Raw genomic sequence first — 19,177 nt, 5'->3', positions numbered from 1 at the left:
GTATTAGCACAAAAGTTTCCAGAAACCAAGTACAACAAACTTGTGCCTAGGGGTGCTAATCGAGCGAGTCGATCGCGAGCAGGGCCTTGCTCGACTAGACTCAAAAACTCGCAAACCCTGCTCAGCTCGACTCGAAAACTCGTTAAGCTCATGCTCGACTCGTGCTCGTTAATTTTTTTTCCAACTCGACTCGAGCTCGATAAGCTCGATAAACTCGAATCATTATCTCGCTAAGAATGAAGTATGTAAATTAGTTTTACCTTGTTTTGTTTTCAAATCATTAGAATTACTATAATTACCAAAACATATTAAAATTATTCAAGTTCTTCCATGCATCCTTGCCTCCATATGATTATTTTAAACAAAGGATAAAAATTATCTCTAAAACAACAATATGATCATAAGATACAATTACACAACTCTTAGCCTCTTACATAACAAACATCCTATTAAAAAACAAATTTAAAACATTCAAAATCCCAAATATTTCTTCATAAAATACTCCAATACAAGTTTGATGCTTCAATCTTCTCCAAAAGTCCAAAAACACCTACAAACATTCATGTACAAAAAAATTAGTAAGGATCGCCATTGTTTTGAAAAAACACAATGATATAAGTATTCAGATAAGGTCTAATAAGGACTAATAAGTTAAGATAATTTGAAAAGAACACCCTCTTACTGGCAAACCACACAATAAATAAGAACACCTTGATTCGGAATATCGAACCGCCTAACCAGCCAAAATCACCAATTGTATAAGTACTACATTATCCAATCTCGCTTAACAATTGCTAATTTACCATTACACATTTCATCAAACATAATACATTAATCAACATCATTACACCAGCACACAAAAAATTAAACAAAAGATCTTAAAAATCAAAAAAAGAACAAGTTAAATTACCTTAACAAAGCTCGTCGAGCAATAATTTCAGCATGAGAATCATTACAACATACCATATAAACTCCGATTTAATCTAGGTAAACATTTAGTACCCGTTCCCAAAGAAACCACCTCTAAATCTGCAACCATAATACTAAACTATTTATCAAAATTGCGAATTGCAGAAAACATCAAAGTGTTTCATGAAATTGAAGCAGAAGATACCTTGAGAAGGAAATGATAGAAGAAAAGCAGCTAAAACGGAAACTTCGCGGCCTTGAGGTTTGCCCTTTTTAGGAAGAGAATTGAAGAGAGAGAAAACCTTCTTTGAAATTGTGTCACCCCATGTCTTTCCTTCTTCGTCTAACATCAAATTTTCCCCCATTGCCAACTACAATTCTAAGCTTCTGCAACTGTTTGTCTTAACGGCTTTCCATTTTGTGTTATTTATGGGTTTTTTTTAAAAAAAAATTGATTTAATCAGTTAAAATATGGTGACTCACATAAACAGTCTCAATTATGGTTAGATCTTACAATTATGGTCTGGCTAGATTCGGAAACCCCCTCCTCCATAAGCTTTGCATTCAACACTTCTGCTTCCTCTCTTACATCATTTCTTGTTAGTTGCAACCACTTAGTTCAATAAATTTCTCATCTTTGCCACTTCATAGCTCCTGCAAATCAATGGGCATTGACACAATTTAGTAGAAGAAATGAAGGGTTTGCCCTTATTACCGAAGAGGGAGACAAGCTTTGAACAAAATGGGAGTTGAAGGGTATCTGCGAGGGCTTTGAGGAGTGAGATTGGAATGCATTATGGGGACTCAGATCTGAATGAGAGGAGAGAAATATCAGAAAGAGGCGAAAAATGAGGGGGAGTTTTAAAAAGGGTTTATATAGTAGGGAATTTTAGGGTTAGTTTTTAGGTATAATTTGAACCGTTAGATTTTGAGAGTGAATGGCTGAGATTTTAGAGAGTTGATTTTAGATTTCTGATTTTAGAGATTAAAGAAATGAAGGGTTCAGATTTAGTATTGACTAATCAATGGTCTCAAACCATGATCCTTGATTTGTTTTTTTGACCAATGAACATCAAGAGTGACCAAGCACATGGATTTCAAAATATCAATGGTTGGATTTACTCTTTCTCAAATCAAATGGCTAAGGTTGTGACAAGTTTAAGTATTCTTTTTTCTAATTTTTAACTTTATAATTCTTCATTTTCTAATACCAATTTGTAATTCTAGTATTGATTTGTGAATTTGTTTAATAATTAGTAATATTATAAATTAATAAAAATTATAAACTTTGGAAGTTTAATTACTATTTTTAATTTTAAACAAGATGATTCATGTAAAAATTATTATGAATGATGTGAAAGTATAAACTGTTAAGTATGATTATTTAAGTAATGAATAGACAGATTCTTATATGACTTTTGATTAAGATCTACAACGATTCATATGATTAAGTTGCTATACGACGATATGTATAGCAACTTAGTATCTTACTATCTTTTAAGATCCAAAACTGAAACATCAACGATGAAAGTCGATCAATCTATTCTAAATTTCTATCTTACTATCTTTTAAGATCCAAAACTGAAACATCAACGATGAAAGTCGAACAATCTATTCTAAATTTCTAAATATGCTTCGATTATTGTTAAAACCGTGTAATAACATCGATGATCAATCATATGATCATTTGATGGTTTTGACTTTTGATTAATGTCGAAGACAATCAATTTTATGATCATTTGATTTATGTCAACCTTAACTTAACGAAATTTAATCAATGTTTCATCCTCTACTGATACAATGACATGATTATTTCATATTGAGTATGATCTACTTTCATAGCTTCAATGTCTCATGTTCATCCTCTAGTGATATAGTGTATGATTATGTATCATCTTCATATGACATATTCGATTAAGTGATTAACATTGATCATTGTTACTTGTTGAGTTGTTTCATGAACGATGAAAGTCGAACAATTTTATAATTACGAATTACGATGCTTTCATTAATGATTTAATGTCAACCTAATTCTTTAATTCTAACTCTTTTTGTTGCTATATAGTGACTGATTCATACTTGAGAGTGAGTAAGTCACTAACTAACAAAATGTTTAAGTTTGACAGTCTATTAACTCTAACACTATAAGTCTATAATCAATAATCCTTATGGTTGTTAGTTGCTATTTGTTAGATGTTAGTTGTTACTTGTTACTTGAATACGTATGCAATCATGAATAAGAATAACTAAATAAGTGAATAACTAATAGGCGATACTTAGGCAATAGGCCGATTACCAATAGCCAATAATGGTGAATGACCCAATAATATAAGTATAACTTATAAGTCTTACTTTAGTAACATTTCAGATTAATAATATAAGTATCAAACTATTAATGATTCAATGTATTATTGAAAAAATCATAATGACTCAATCACAATTCACAATATCAGTATAATTACTATAATATACCACTATAAAGTATAATCTATACCACAATATGACAATATCACATGTTATAAGTTTATAACAATCTTGACCCAAATCAATACGCTGCGGCGCCGCCGGTTTAATATTTAGTCGTTCCAAGAACCAAGTCCTACCGAGATCCGATTTATGCCGACCCAAGTCAAAATCCGATTTATTCTGACCCAAATCATTCCGATAATCGATTTCTTGAATACTCAATTAATTCTGAAGGTCGATTTATCCTGACCCAATTCATTCCGATATCGATTCCTTCGGACCCAAGTAATTCCGAAAGCCGAATTATTTCCGATATCGATTTCTTCCGACCCAAGTAATTCCGAAAGCCGAATTATTTCGACCCAAGTGATTCCGATATCGATTCTTCCGACCCAAGTAACCCGAAAGCCGATTTCTTCCGACCCAAGTAATTCCAAAAGCCGAATTATTCCGACCCAAGTCATTTCGTAGCCGATTTATTCCGATCCAAGTTATTCCGACATCGATTTATTCCGACCCAAGTAACCCGAAAGCCGATTTCTTCCGATCCAAGTCATTCCGAAATCCGATTTCTTCCGACCCAAGTCATTCCGAAAGCCGATTTCTTCCGACCCAAGTAATTCCGAAAGTCGATTTCTTCCGACCCAAGTTATTCCGAAAGCCGATTTGGACCGATTTCACCTTATTCCATTCCGACCCAAATTCACCCAACCCAGATACCGGCCGACCCAGTTTCACCCGACCCAATTCCGAGACCCCCTCACCCAGTTTCATCCGACCCAAGTCCACCCGAACCACCCAGTTCCGACCCATGACACACTGTCACCCAGATTATTCCGACCCAAATCATTCCGACCCAGCTTGGGTCAACCCAAACCCAGCCAGTGACCCAGATTGACACCTCTAGACCATGCCATATATTTTGATATTTTACTACTTGGAAGTGCATCTAGAAGTTAACTCACAAATCATTTTTTTTTCGGACTTAATTTTTTAGATATCAGGTGGTTGGAGACATACCATGGCAGTGACGTCTGATGGAAAGCTTTATGGTTGGGGATGGAATAAGGTTTGCATTCCCTTATTGCATTAGTTTCTATTTTCTATAGAGTTTGATTTATGTGTTTCTCTGAATTCAGGGGCCTCATTTAATGCAGTAGAATCTCATCTTGTTCTGTCTAGGACTCTAAGCTTATGAGTGCAATAATGTCTTTGTTTTTGTTTGGACTTGAGTGATGTGTGAATTTAAAGTTTAAATCTTAGGTTGTATTCTCCTCATCTTATTTTCCCTTATCTCGAGAAAAATAAGGTGAACTAGTTTATATTTAGCGCTAATAAGTTCTGATAAGGTAAGTCCGAAGACAATATGAGCTGCCGAAATTCAGTTATCTACTAAAATGAGATCTAATGACTAATAAGTTGAGAGAAGTTAAGGCTAGAGCCAGAGTTCAGATAAAGTTAAGAGGACTCGTATTCAAGAGAACGCACCCTCCATATGTTATGAATTAACATAGCTGGGACACCATTAATAGTAGAAAATAGCGAAGAAGATGAGTATTTGATTGATAAACTGAAATTACAGAAAAAGTAAATGATATTCAAGCTTTCAAGAGGCTTGATTCTCTCCCAAATAAATTCTTAAAGCTCACCAATATTCTCAATAATTTTCAACATAGTAATCCCTTTCTCATATTCTCTTATTTATAGTGTTACTCCTATAACTAACTCACTTATCTTCCTCCTCAAAATACTAATAATTGCACTACCTAATATGCCCCTCCTGATATTCATTCATAGTAGCGTATTGAGAATAAGATTAAAAATGTTGTTGCTTCTGTTCTAAAAAGATCAGCTCATCTGCTGTTTATCTTATTCACGAAGCATATTTTCACGAATATCCAAAATTGATGATAAATCACCCCAAACCCCAGTGGCAAATCTAGGCGTAATAATTGGCCCGTCTGCAGTTAACTTAGTAAACCCTCAACTCTATTAGAATTTCTTGCTTGGTTACTCGGTATTTCTTGCTTAGAATCTCAGTATTAACATGGTTATAGAATCTCAGAATAATAACATTTGGTTATAAATATTTTCGACTCATTTCTTGCAGCTTTCTTTCTCCATTTGAGTTGACACTCTATTACATAACACTTGGGCTATCAGATAAGCCAGAGACATCTCTTCTTTCCCCCACTCAACCACGCTTCTGCTTCATTCTTATTCTTTTTCTTAGCTTTGTTCGCCTCCTATTCATGGTTATTGTTCTTCATATTTCCCTTTCGTAATTTCCTGATGTGCATTTTAGTAATACTGGGCTGATTAATCATAGTGTACAAATTTCAAAAACTGATTGAGCAACTAGCATTCCTTTTAAGTAAAATTAGGATGTCCTTTAAGAGAGCATAGGTTGTGATTATTGCCAGTCACTATTTCATAAGACAGATGCCTTGTTTAGTCATCATCATTATGTCTAAACATTAACATTATGCACAGCTCACATATATTATCCACATCAGAATATTAAATTGCAGGAAGAGAATAACGAGGAGGATTACAATTATGCAACTGAATTTGTTATAGGACAGTTTTAAAAAAAAACATGTTCAGCATAAAACTGAGCAATTTTTGAGGGGTAATTGACAGCTAGTTCACCCAAGTTCTCTGTACACATCTGCAGACTACGAGTCAAACATGCTAGTGCATTTCACTAAATGCTAATTATCAACTGCTAGTTACTACTTTATTTCTACTTACATATTCTTTGCTCCTGTTTTTCTCTTAACAAATTATTTGTCACTTACAGTATTGGTAAAGGACACCCGGCGGTGGATAAGGGTAGGAAGAAAGGCAGAAATATGAAGACATCTATAGACAATCCACACTCCAAAAAATTTTAGTATTTGTGTTTCTTTGTACCCATAATTGTGTTTCTTATAATTTGCAATTGTTATTTATTTGTAGTATTTCTTGTGTTCAAGAACAAAAATATTAGAATTATAACTTTTTACCTATATATAATTGATTATGTATTAATTTAGCGTAAAAAAAAGCAATTTTTTTTTTGTTTTTTTGGTTCCTCAAATGCTCCGGTTGTCCTTAAAAACCGGAGCATATGGTAGCACAAATGCTCCGATTTTTAAGGAAAACCGGAGCATTTGGTTGCACAAATGCTCCAGTTTTTACGGAAAACCGGAGCATTTGTGTTACCAAATGCTTCGGTTGCAACCGGAGCATTTGTAAAAGTCTCAAATGCTCGTATGGCGTCTGCTACGCGCAATACGGAGCATTTGCGGCCTAAAAAACCGGAGCAATTGAGGTTTTTTCTTAGTGTAGGATTGATCCTGCAACATACTTCAACAGTCTTGAGTATTTCTGTTGATGGATCATGATTCCATCTTTGGTTTGCTTGATTTGAAGACCAAGGAAGAATCCAAGTTCTCCCATCAACTCATCTCAAATTCGCTCTTCATCAAATCTGCAAATCATTAACAAATCAGGATTAGTAGCTCCAAACAAAATATCATCAACTATATTTGGACCACTACAGATCAGTTCCCTTTCTTTCAAGAATAGTGTCTTGTCAACTGATCCTCTCTTATAGCCATTTTCTAAAAGAAAACTGGAAAGTCTCTCATACCAAGCTCTAGGAGCTTGTTTGAGACCATAAAGAGCTTTGGAGTTTAAAAACATGATTTGGCAAGTCACTATCCTAAAACCAGGGGTTGCTTTACATAAACATCTTCTTTCAAATAACCATTAAGAAAGGTGTCTTAACGTCCATTTGAAAGAGTTTAAAGTTCATTTGAGCAGCAAATGCAATTAATATCCTGATAGCTTCAAGCCTGGCTACTGGAGCAAAGGTTTCATCATAATCAATTCCTTCTTTTGATTAAACCCTTGAACCACTAGCCTAGCTTTGTTTCTGACTATAATTCCTGAATCGTCCAATTTGTTCCTGAACACCCATTTAGTTCCAATAACAGACATGTTCTCCGTCCTGGGTTCAAGATGCCATACTTGATTTCTCTCAAACTGATTGAGTTCATCTTGCATGGCTAGAACCCAATCTGGATCCTTAAAGCAACCTTATAGTCAGTAGGTTCAACATTTGATAAGAAGGAATAGAATGCACAAAAGTTTTGCAAAGTAGAGTTCCTTGTCTGCACCCCTTGTTATATACTAAAGATTAGATCGGTGGGGTGAGAGGACTTGTACTTAAAAGATTTGTTTATATCAAAGTTTTCATTTGTGCCTTCTAATGTTGAACCTGTTCCTGTACTGGTTCCCCTGTCTCATTGTTGTTTTGAGCAGGTGAACCAGTTTCCATAGTGGTCTCATCTGCATCATCTTCATGTGGATGATGTCTGAGTCTCCTTCCCTTACCTCTTGAGCTACCTGATTCTGTGCTGGACCGACTCTTCCTCTCTATGAGAGTTGTGTGGTGAGCCTGGTTCAGCACCTTCTTCTCAGCTCCTGTAAAGTTCAGCATACCAATTTCGAACTCATCAGCATCTTCAACCTGCACATGCTTGCTGAACATGTTAGTCTCATCAAACAAGACATGGATACTTTCTTCAACACACAAGGTTCTTTTATTAAAAACTTTGTATGCCTTCCTGTGTGAAGAGTATCCTACGAAAACAGCCTCATGGATAAACTTGTCCAAACTTGATTTACCATTGTTGTGTACAAAACATTTGCACCCAAAATACGTAAATGTTAATGTTTGGTTTTTTCTCCTAAGGAGCTCATAAGGTGTTTTCTTCAGTAAAGGTCTCAACATTACCCTATTCAAAATATAACACGCAGTACTCACAGCCTCAGCCCAGAAGTTTCGAGGAAGACCACTCTCTAGAAGCATTGTTCTTGCCATTTCTTCTAGAGTGCGATTTTTCCTTTCAACCACTCCATTTTGTTGTGGAGTTCTAGGAGCTGAAAAATTGTGAGATACACCATGATCATTACAGTAGGTTACGAAGCTGACATTGTCAAATTCAGAACCATGATCAGACCGGATAGAGACCAGTTGATGACTAATCTTGTTTTGGACTTTTTTTTACCAGAATCTTCAAAAGTTTCATTTGTCTTAAAGTGAAAACGAGAATAATCATCAACTAACACAAACACATAACTATGACCATTTCGACTTTGCACACGCATGGGCCACACAAGTCCATGTGTACAAGTTCGAAAGGTCTAGTTGTGCTTACAAACTTCTTTGGCTGAAAAGAGGACTTGACATGTTTACATTTAGCACATTCATGACAAATATGATCTAGCAAACTTGATGTTAGGTAAACCTGTCACCAAGTCTTGAGATCTCAGTTTATTAGCAAAGAAAAACTTACATGTCCAAGTCTCTTATGCCACAGCCAATGATCATCCTTTATAACACTAAGACAAGTGGCACTGGTCTTTGGAATCTGACTTAAAAATGTTATGTAAACATTGTTATGTCGAAATCCCTTGCAGACCAGTTCCCTTGTTTCAGTGTTGACTATATGACAAAGATTGGTTTCAAATTCAACATGGTTTCCTTTGTCACATAGTTGAGAAATGCTCAAGAGGTTATGTTTCAAACCTTCTACAAAGTAAACATCATTAATAGCTTGAGAAAGTGTCTTACCAACTTTACCTATACCTTTAATCAAACCTTTGCTATTGTCTCCAAAGGTGACACTTCCTCCTTCATAGGCTACGAGTGAGAGAAATTGACTTTTATCTCCTGACATGTGTCTTGAGCAACCACTGTCCAAATACCAGTATGGTTTTGCTCTCACTCTAACCTGCACAAACAAATCAAGGTTTAGTTTTAGGAACCCAGATTTTCTTGGGTTCCTTGTCCTTGGAAACTGGTTTGACTCTGTCCTTTCTAACCCAATTTGTTTTACATTGGTCTTCTTTGTTTTATCATGTTTTCCATTGTTAGACCAATTGTGTGTGTGACCCTTCTGATAAAGGGCATTGTGAACATGAGACTGATTTCTTTTATCATGTTTTTGCTTAGTCCAACAAGTATTAATAACATGACCATTCTTACCACAGTAGGTACATACGTGCATGTCCTTTGCAAACACGTACTTACCTCTCTTGAATTCAGAAATCCAAGTCTCATCTCTTCCCAACTTTGGTGGTTGTTGGGAACTGGTTCCAGAATACCCTAATCCAAACCTCTGAGGATTACCAGGTTGTGAGGTCAGAATGTTTAAAGTACTCTGAGCATCGAGCAACCTGTTCATCTGTCTCAAGCAGTCACTCAAATCCTGTTCCTTGGTTTCAAGTTTCTTAAGTTGAGCTTCATTAAATTCTGCAGCAATGGCAAGATCCAACTTTGCCTTATGAAGCTCATCCTTAAGTTTTAAACCATTTCTGGATCTGGTTCAGAAGTGGTCGTAATGTTCTTGCCTTTTCTTAGTTCGTATAATTCGGATTGAAGATCACAGATCTTACCCTCATATTCCAAACATAAGTCTTCAACATTAACACTAGGACCACTTGTGCTAGCAAAAGAAGCTTTCAAATCCACATACTCATTGAACAATTCTTCCACAATCATCAATAATTATGAGCCAAAATTAAATCAGAATGTTCTAAAGTAAAGCTTTTCTGTTTGAGTAACTCGAAATTTATACCTTCAACTTCAGCCTCCTTGAGTTTACTAAATCCTCTATCATTATTTTGATAAAAATCAGTTTTTGAAAAATCTGATTGAGGTCTTAGCATCTCAAGCTCAATGTTCTTCTGATCCAAACTTATTTCAAGCTCTGAAATTTTTTCTTTCAGTTCTGTACAAATAAGTTCAAGTTCAGCAGAACGGCTTTCACTTAGGTCTAAGTTTCGAGTTACCTCTCTCAACTTCTTTTTGTTAGCTTTATAAGCAGCATTACCTTTAACATTTTGTTCAATAGCAGAATCAATAAAATCTAGTAACTCATCTCTATCACAATATCTCATTTGTTCTTGCATATTAGAATAGTTACCTGTTCTTCATCGGAAGAGCTGCTTCCTGCCATGAGACACATGTGTTCTTTCTTTCCTAAACTGGTCTGCTTCTGGTCTATGTCTCCAATCAGTGCAGTCACACACATTAGGGCTTCATCTTCCTCGCTTTCACCACCTGAATCAGAATCACCCCAGGCGGCTAGCATAGCCCTCTTATCATTCTTCCATGCTGGACAATCCTTGATCATGTGTCCAGTTTCTCCACATTTGAAGCAACCAGTGCTAGAATGGTCTTCTTCAAGTTGCCCTTGTTCTTCCAAGACTTCCCCTTGAACTGCGTTCTGAGACTCCTCTCAAACCTCTTAGCCATGAGTCCAATCTCATCGAGATCTTCATCATTTTCCTCACCCTTCAAAGCTAACCCACGACTTTTGGTTGTGCTTTCCTCCTTTGAATCCACCAACATCTCATGAGTCATTAATGACCCAATAAGTTGTTCTATGGACAAGGACGTTAGGTCCTTAGCCTCCTGAATAGCAGTCACCTTGGGGAGCCATTTACCTGTCAAACTTCTCAAGATCTTTCTCACCAAATCTTCATTAGTAAAGCTTTTCCAAGATATTTAAGTTCATTGATAATTGCATGAAACGAGTAAACATATCTCTTATATTTTCATCTCGGTTCATATCAAAAGTTTCATATTTAGACATAGCATATCAACTTTAGATCTCCTGACTTCACTAGTGCCTTCATAGGCTAATTCTAGGGTTTCCCATATTTCCTTAGCAGTAGAGCATGCTAAGATACGGCTTACCTCATTATCAGCAATACCTTGTTGAAGTAGAGACATGGCCTTTGCATTCTTCTCGAGTCTTCAGATCTGTAGTAGTGTACTCACTCTCTTCTTCTCTGTTCCATCGAATTGTTAGCCACCTTCTTGGCCCATTCTTGATGATCATCCAGCACTCATAGTCTGTGCCAATGATCAGATTTCTCACGCAATTTTTCCACCAAGGATAGTTAGTTCCATTGAACTTTGGCAGCCTGGGTCCACTGGTCATTTCTTGAGTAGTCATTATGTCCTCCTTCTCTAGGTGTTACCCTTTCAAGAAGTTAGGCTCTGATACCAATTGTAAGTGCAAGAGACACTCAAGAGGGGGGTGAATTGAGTGTTTGTCCGAATGTTGTAACTTTTTCGATTATAGTAAGAACAGTTCTCTAGCAGCGGAAATAAAAGCAATGAATAAACAACACAAGGATTTAACGAGGTTCGACTTCTAATAAGTCTACGTCCTCCACTCACTCACTCTTTTATTAATCAACTCAGAATAACAAAAGAATTACACTCAATCACTTATGCACCTATGCACAAGATGATTCCCCAACTTCCACCTATGGAAGTTCGATCAACCACCAACTATGATGGTTCAAATGAAGTTGATCCCTGATCAACTTCCCCAGCAAACTGAACTCAAAGATGCTCAAATACAACAATTTTTCTCTCAAAACAAACAGCCTTACACGCTTAGAATGAGAGTAATTTAAGATCTATGTGTTATTCAGGTTTATGCTTAGATTTGAGAGTTCAAGAGATGAAGTACTTTTGCTTGGAGTATTCTGAAAATATGCGTGCAAAAGCTTAAGGTTTGGTGCTAGCAAAACTCCTTAAATAAGCCTTTGGTAAGTAAATGTTTACATGATATTATGAGAGTATATTTTCCTGGAAATATGGAAATTATTCCAAGGAAAATTACTCAGTATAATATCATATAACACACTTACCATAATTAAGAAATCTTGCTTACACAACAAACCATGCATCCGTGTATTTTGAAAATCAATTTTGCGCGGAAAGAAACTTTCCTAAAATACGAATGCATGAAGTAAAACCTTGAGGACTGGTTCAGATCCTGTTCCCAGACTGTTTCAATCAACCAATTTTACTTGTAGTTGTGTATGACAAGTAACCGAGGTTTCTTGTCATCCACAACTAGCTCATCTCTCTAGTTTCAAACCTTTATAGTGCATCCAAACCTTTTTACCACTTACATTGCATCTAAGACTTAAAAGCTACAACTTGATCTTGGTCTTCATGCAATTCTTCAAGACTTGGCTTCACTAGCTTCGTCTTTCTATCCATTGAACTCGTACTTTGGCACCTACACATGTAAACAGAAACATGCATGCAATATAATAGTTCAATGTGGTTTGTCATCATTCAAAACTCAAAACAGGGAACTTAACATACAAGACGATATTGTTTAAGTGCAATTGGATGGATTCTTTGAGTGGTTTAAATGTACATGAACAATACAAACTCATTGAAATAAATCATAGTAAGAAGTACCCAAAATGTGATCCCTTTGTATTATCATACCAAGTTAGCCAAGGCTATTATGCCCCTTATCCTAGTTTAAGTAGGGGTAGAGTGCAATGGTGGGCAGTGTTTCAGACTAAGGCAAGGTCTTCAATTGAAACTCCAATGGACTCATTATTCTTTCAAGAGGAGATAAGTGATGTTCCTTCAACTCTTTGTGCTCCAAATGAGATTCCAGACTATGATTTTGACGGGGAAGAAGAACAAAACGAGGATGTAATGCTTAACGATAGTAGTGATTCTGATGATGGCGACGAGGATGATAGTGAAGATGATCTACAAGTTTATGAGAATCTCGAAGATTTTGATGATGATGATGATGATGATGATGATGATGATGATGATGACGCGGAAGAAGATTTAGACCCATTTACTTTTGTGTAGTTATAACACCGTGAATCATACATTAGATTTTATAGTGTCTTATGAACTTCTAAATTTCGATACATTGTATTATGTTTGGTGGATTTAGTAATGATTGATTTTAAAATTCTTATTGTTTACACTTTATATTATATGATATGTTAAGAAGTTTAAGTTGATTCCTATTTTATCCTTAAATTTGATATAAAAAAACTTTGAAGTTTATACTACATTATTCGTTTTACTAATCTTTGTTATTTTAGATTTCTTCTTCTAGCGGGCAAGGTAGAGCTTCAGGAAGCCAGTCTACTCCACATCTGGCAAATGATACTGAGGGCGAGAATCCTCCACCGAATGCTGATATTGTCACCACAGAGGAGCAGGGTGAAGGCGCGTGTTCTGCAAGCAATCAGCTGGACCCTACTACGCTATGGTAAAAAATGATTTTGATCCATTATGTTTCATATTATAATTTCTATTATTCATCTTAGTGCATGATAATTCTTTCTTAGTGTTTATTAATATTCATCTTAGTGTTTATATTATCCATCTTAGTATATGCTAATTCTTTCTTAGTGGATGAAAGGTTTTTATTGTAATTATGTTACAAATTTTGTGTTGTATTATAATTGTTTTTTTCTTTCTAAGGTTTGACAATAACAAAGTCACTCGATCTATTACGGAATGTTTCAAAGAGCACTACGTTGAGCCATGTAGAAATTGGACTGAAACAAGTCAATCAACAAAAGATCATTGGTTTAATCTTTTCAAGGTTAACACTTTAACTTAATTATAGTCTATCGCATATAAGACTATAAATATTTAGTCAGTTCTAATCTTTGCATGATACAGCGTAAATACTCTTGGCGCTCGGAGTTGGATTCGCAAGTAAGAGAAGGTTTTCAACGCAAAGCAGCTAAAAGACCTAAAGACTTGCATCATTGGGTGACATCGAAGAAAAAAGGTGTAAGACCAATATGGATGCCGGAGGAAGTACACCAACAACTTATGCAAAAAACAAAAGATGATGAGTTTAAGAAAAAATCTGAACAAGCGAAAAAGAACAAGAGAGGAGGATCGCTGGAAGGTGTTGTGGAACCTGGACATTGTCAAGGTTCAATTTCTACAGCCGAGTATGCAAGAAGGATGGTGAGTATATTGCTTTTAGTAACCATTTATAAGTTCGATATTTTATATAGTATAAAATAATAATAAAGTTGATTATTTTTTTTACTAGGCTGCAAAAAATGGAGGAGTATTGCCAAAAGCTGCTGATATTTACTTGGAGATGGATTCAAAGGAACGACAACCAGGCCAAGGCAAGCAACTCATTGGCTCAAAACAATTCATGGTTAGTGTACTTCATTTGCTCCAATAACAAATTATACATATATATATATATATATATATATATATATATATATATATATATATATATATATATATATATATATATATATATATATAATATATATTATATTATATTATATATCGTTGGTTGGATGACATATAATATTTTGATGGTTTGGATTGTTCTTTGGATGATTGGTTGGATGAACGATTGGATGAATGGTTGGTTGAATTATTGGAAAGATTGTTACATGAAATATAATATATTTTTTTTACTTTACATGTTTGTAGGCATGACATTTGTTTTTGTTCCAAAATACAATAAAAAATTTGCCTATTTTTTTTTCTAGAAATGCAAGTATTTTAAGCATTAAAGCTTCATTATTTTTGATATTGTTCGGTGTTTAAATTAGTTATAATTTACTTGTTTCATTATATAAAAAATATGAACATTTTGTTTTTTCAGTTTTGAGTTATAATGTTGTTGAAGTTATATATATTCATTTTTTTTAGTATAAATTTAAACAAAATTTTGTCTATTTTTTCCTGAAAATATTATGTATGCATATTAAATTGTCTATTTGATGTAGGATGATTATAATAAGAAATTGGATGATTATAGAGAGAAGGGAGTCAACAAAGATCCCAATGAAGTATACTTTGAGACAGTGGGTGGGAGGAAAAAAAGGATTGATTCCTGGCTTAGGTACAAGCGGTGATCTTCTTTACAAAAAATCATCAACCCGCACTAGTAGCTCTTCTAGTGTCTATACACCTTCTATGCTTTCTCAGCTTTCAACTACCGTGGAGCAATATCAGCAACAATTAGCAGATCATATAGCTAAATTTCAGAGGCAAAAAAATGAGTGGGAGACATATCGTCTCCAAACGGAAAAGGAAAGGGAAAAGGCAAAAAAATACGTGGAGGAGATGAAGACTACAATGGAAGAGTATTCTCAAATGATGACTCAGTGTGGAGGTACTTTCCCTTTCACCCAACCACGTGACCCACGTGATCCTTCTGGTGGTGGATCGGAATTTCCTTGTAGTACTTAGACTTATAGTCTTTTATTAGTATTTATATTTTGAGAAAAATGATGTTTAATTTCGGTTGTTGGAATTACTATTAGATCTATATTTTGGAGAATATGATGTTTAATATATGTTGTAACAAACCTATTATTTTGATATAAAATGGAGGTTTAGTTTATATTGTGGTAAAAATAATGTTTTTTTAAGAAAATAATAGCAAATTACCGACCGAATAACGGTAGGCTTACCCATCTAAAAACGTTGTCTAACCTAACAAAAATAGTAGGTAAAATGTATAAAACGGTTGGTAATTACCTACCGTTGTTTTCAGATTACCGACCGCCACATATCCGGTTGGTAAACACCAACACATTGCTTGTAGGTGATTACCTACCGCATTTACCAACCAGAAATCAGTAGGTAATTACCTATTGCATAGGAACGGTCGGTAATCACCCAAAAGCGGTAAGTAAATTTTATCGTCCGTCTTTCAGTCGGTGATCTGAAATTACCAACCATCCTTTTACCAACCGATTATCAGCGACCGTTCAGCGGTCGATAAAAGTATTACCTACCATTTTTCGTGTTTTACCGACTGATTCAGGCGGTCGATTAAAACACGGATTCTTGTAGTGTCAGCCCGGTCGAAGGAGAAAAACTATTTGTGTACCTGGCCGTATCACCGCATGCGGTTAGCGCTGTTCTCCTAGCTGAAAGGGACTCAGTGCAAATTTCGGTCTACTTTGTTAGCCATGTGCTAAAAGATATTGAGTGCAGGTATTCAATGGTTGAGAAATTCGGCCTGGCACTCCTTATGGCCAGCCAAAAGCTAAGACCATATTTTCTAGCCCATAGTATCCTTGTCTATATTGCCAGCCTCTGAGGCCAGTCCTGCTTAAGATGGATGCCTCTGGACGAATGCTAAAGTGGGCTGTAGAGCTCAACGTGTTTGACTTGGCGTTTGAGCCTAGAAAGGCGATCAAGGGGAAAGCCCTAGCTGATTTCATTGTGATATTTCACCTTTATATATAGTTTTTATATGCATTTTCATTGCATTTAGAACTCCTTTTAGATCATTTAGGTGCATAATGGAATGAATTACGTAAGTTGTGCTCTACTACTCCCCGTTTGCGTGTTTTGATCATTTCCTGGTTACTTTGATGCAAATTAATTATGATTATCTAAGATCGAGCCTACTAATCATTGAAGATGAAGATAGCTTGCACAAGGATCACAATGCATCCGTTCGGGACAATTTCGAGTTAGAATGAAGCGAAGAGTTAGTGAAAGAAGTGCCAAAACTGACACCTGTTCACTATTTTGATCATAACTTTTGATATGAAATTGATAATCAAGAAATTACAGTTGGGTTGGAAACTAGACTTCAAGAGCTATCCAATGATAGGTCACACGCTCCAATCCGACATCTGTTTTGAGAGATACAGCCTTCACAAGTTGACGCAAAATCACTGTTTCCCCGCCCGGTCGACCGGGCAAAATTGATTTTTCACCAAAATGCAAGGCATGTTAGCTCGGTCAATCCGGCGACCAAATGGGAAAATTCGCTTACGCGCCCGACCGGGCGGGCTCGCCCGATTGATCGGGCGGATTTGCTTTTTTGTCGTAAGATGTGAATCACCATCGCCCGACCGGGCGGATTTTGCCCGGTCGACCGGGCGGTTTCTCAGGACGGGTTTTTTCGCGTTTTTTTAGCCGGTTTTGTAAAAAGTATGAATAGGTTTTTAGTATTTTCGATTAGACTATCTTATTTTCTATTTTTGGGCAAACACTTAGTTTTCTCTCTCTAGTTTTCTATGAACTTTTGATTTGAAGATTATAAAGATCATTGATTTCTTTTCGTTGTTCTTCAATATTCGGTATTCTTCTTTACTTAGTTTAATTTAATAAATTCTTTTACTTTGATTATGTTTATTGAATTTATTACTATCATGAGTGAGTAGTCTATTTCTAGGGCTTAGAGAGGGAAGCCATGTTTATACCTTTTTTATTGTGGTTTGATGTTCTTATATTGGATTGAATTAGAATAATTCCTGTTGATTTGTTATCTTGTTTAATTCATGTAATTGGCAATATCATGAGTTATGTTTAGCTAATAAGAATTAGAATCGAAAGATCTATTCATTAGAGGCTTGTTACAATAGGTAGATTTGATTATGTTGAGCGACCGTACTGGCATATGTTAATCTAAGAGTTGTTAATGCCTGACCAAGGATTAACGAAATACTTATTTATTGAACCTCAATCCAAGTTTGTTGAACTATATTATATGATTAAACTGGTATAAGCATGGTGGACCGATCGATTGCCCTAGGTTTTTAATTATTTGATAAATTCCATTTTTCTGCGTTCTAGTTTATTCTAGTTTAGTTATTAATTCTCAATCATTTTCTCTCTTGAAGTAGTTAGATAATTGACATAAATCTGTAGAACTCCTCTCCCTGTGGATCGACCCGTATTTGCCAGTTTCTGCTAAACAGACACCGTGCACTTGCGGTATATTTTAAACACATCAAGTTTTTGGCGCCGTTGCCGGGAGACGGCTAGTTTCTATAGTTTTCTGATTAATTATTTGACTATTTCTGCTGTCTCATTGGAACTTCAAGTTCCAATTGAGGCCATCTCACTGCACATTTTTCTTTGTTTCTTTTATGCCCAGGTCTAAAAGAACAGGTCTCCAGTTCCAACTGATCCTGATCTTGAGAAAACCATCCGGCAGCTCAAGAAGACACAAAAGAAGAAAAGGCAGTCTGCTAATCAGGAAAAACCACGGAAGAACCAACGAACCAATTATGCCTCCTAAGTCATGAAGTCTTATGGGGTACCTTCTCTGGCAATGTTCCCACAGGCCCTACTATGCCTGATATACAAGCAGTCAACTTCAAATCAATTAATATGATCCAACAAGAATCAGTTTGTGGGGCATCCATCTGAAGACCCTGCAAATCATTTACAAGGTTTCAACAACTCTGTCGTACCGTTAAGCACCAAGGGGTCACTCCTGATCAGTTGAAGGTCATGGTCTTTGAATTTTCATTAAAGGACAAGGCACAGAAGGGCTGAAGATGTTAATGAAACTGAGTGGAGATTATATCTGAAGCATTCCTGAAAGAGTACTACCCTCCACCAAGACTGCAGAAATAAGACATAAGCTTGCCACTTCCAACAAGAACCCGATGAAACACTGAAGGAAGCATGGAATAGTTCAAGGATCTGCAGAGAGAATGCCCACACCACAATCTGGAAGTGGTTCATCACCCAAGCATTCTAAATGGTCTACAACCCCATATCAAGAGTAATTGATTCATCTAGGGGAGTCTTCTTAGATAAGGAGGTGGATGAAGGGTATAATTTTCTGGCCAACTTAGCAGCAATGATCATAGTTTTCCAGGACTATTACAAAGAAAAAGTTGGATGTTGATGCATATGCCTTGTTGTCTTCACAAGTAGCCCAGTTGAGCATGAAGATGGACTCACTGAAATCTTTGCAGTCTAGTATTCCTCCTATGAGTATTAATGCGATGTCTTCCATGGCTCCTATTACTTCTTCCTTTTGTGAAGTGTGTGGTGTTCAAGGCCACTTTGGTCATGATTGTTGCTACAATCAACCTGATCCGAATCAAATGGCGCATGCAAATGTTTTTCAGCAAGACCTACACAACCCATACTCTAACACATACAACCCATGTTGGAAAGATCATCCTAATTTTTCCTACAAGA

The 19,177-nt window shown here is 35.9% G+C and overlaps 1 long non-coding RNA gene across 1 annotated transcript; it reads right to left on the bottom strand.

Moving 5' to 3' along the window:
• Positions 1-314: 314 nt before the first annotated feature.
• On the bottom strand, positions 315-955 carry LOC104885454 (uncharacterized). Its single transcript, XR_008970270.1, has 2 exons — positions 911-955; positions 315-550 (listed from the first exon to the last, which is right to left on the bottom strand). It is a non-coding gene; the product is annotated as an uncharacterized LOC104885454 (long non-coding RNA).
• Positions 956-19,177: the final 18,222 nt, after the last annotated feature.

This window comes from Beta vulgaris, chromosome 7 (genome assembly GCF_026745355.1).
Source record: "Beta vulgaris subsp. vulgaris cultivar EL10 chromosome 7, EL10.2, whole genome shotgun sequence".
Taxonomy (NCBI): domain Eukaryota; kingdom Viridiplantae; phylum Streptophyta; class Magnoliopsida; order Caryophyllales; family Amaranthaceae; genus Beta; species Beta vulgaris.
Note: the sequence above shows the minus strand (reverse complement) of the source record. Positions and strands in the feature narration are given on the sequence as shown.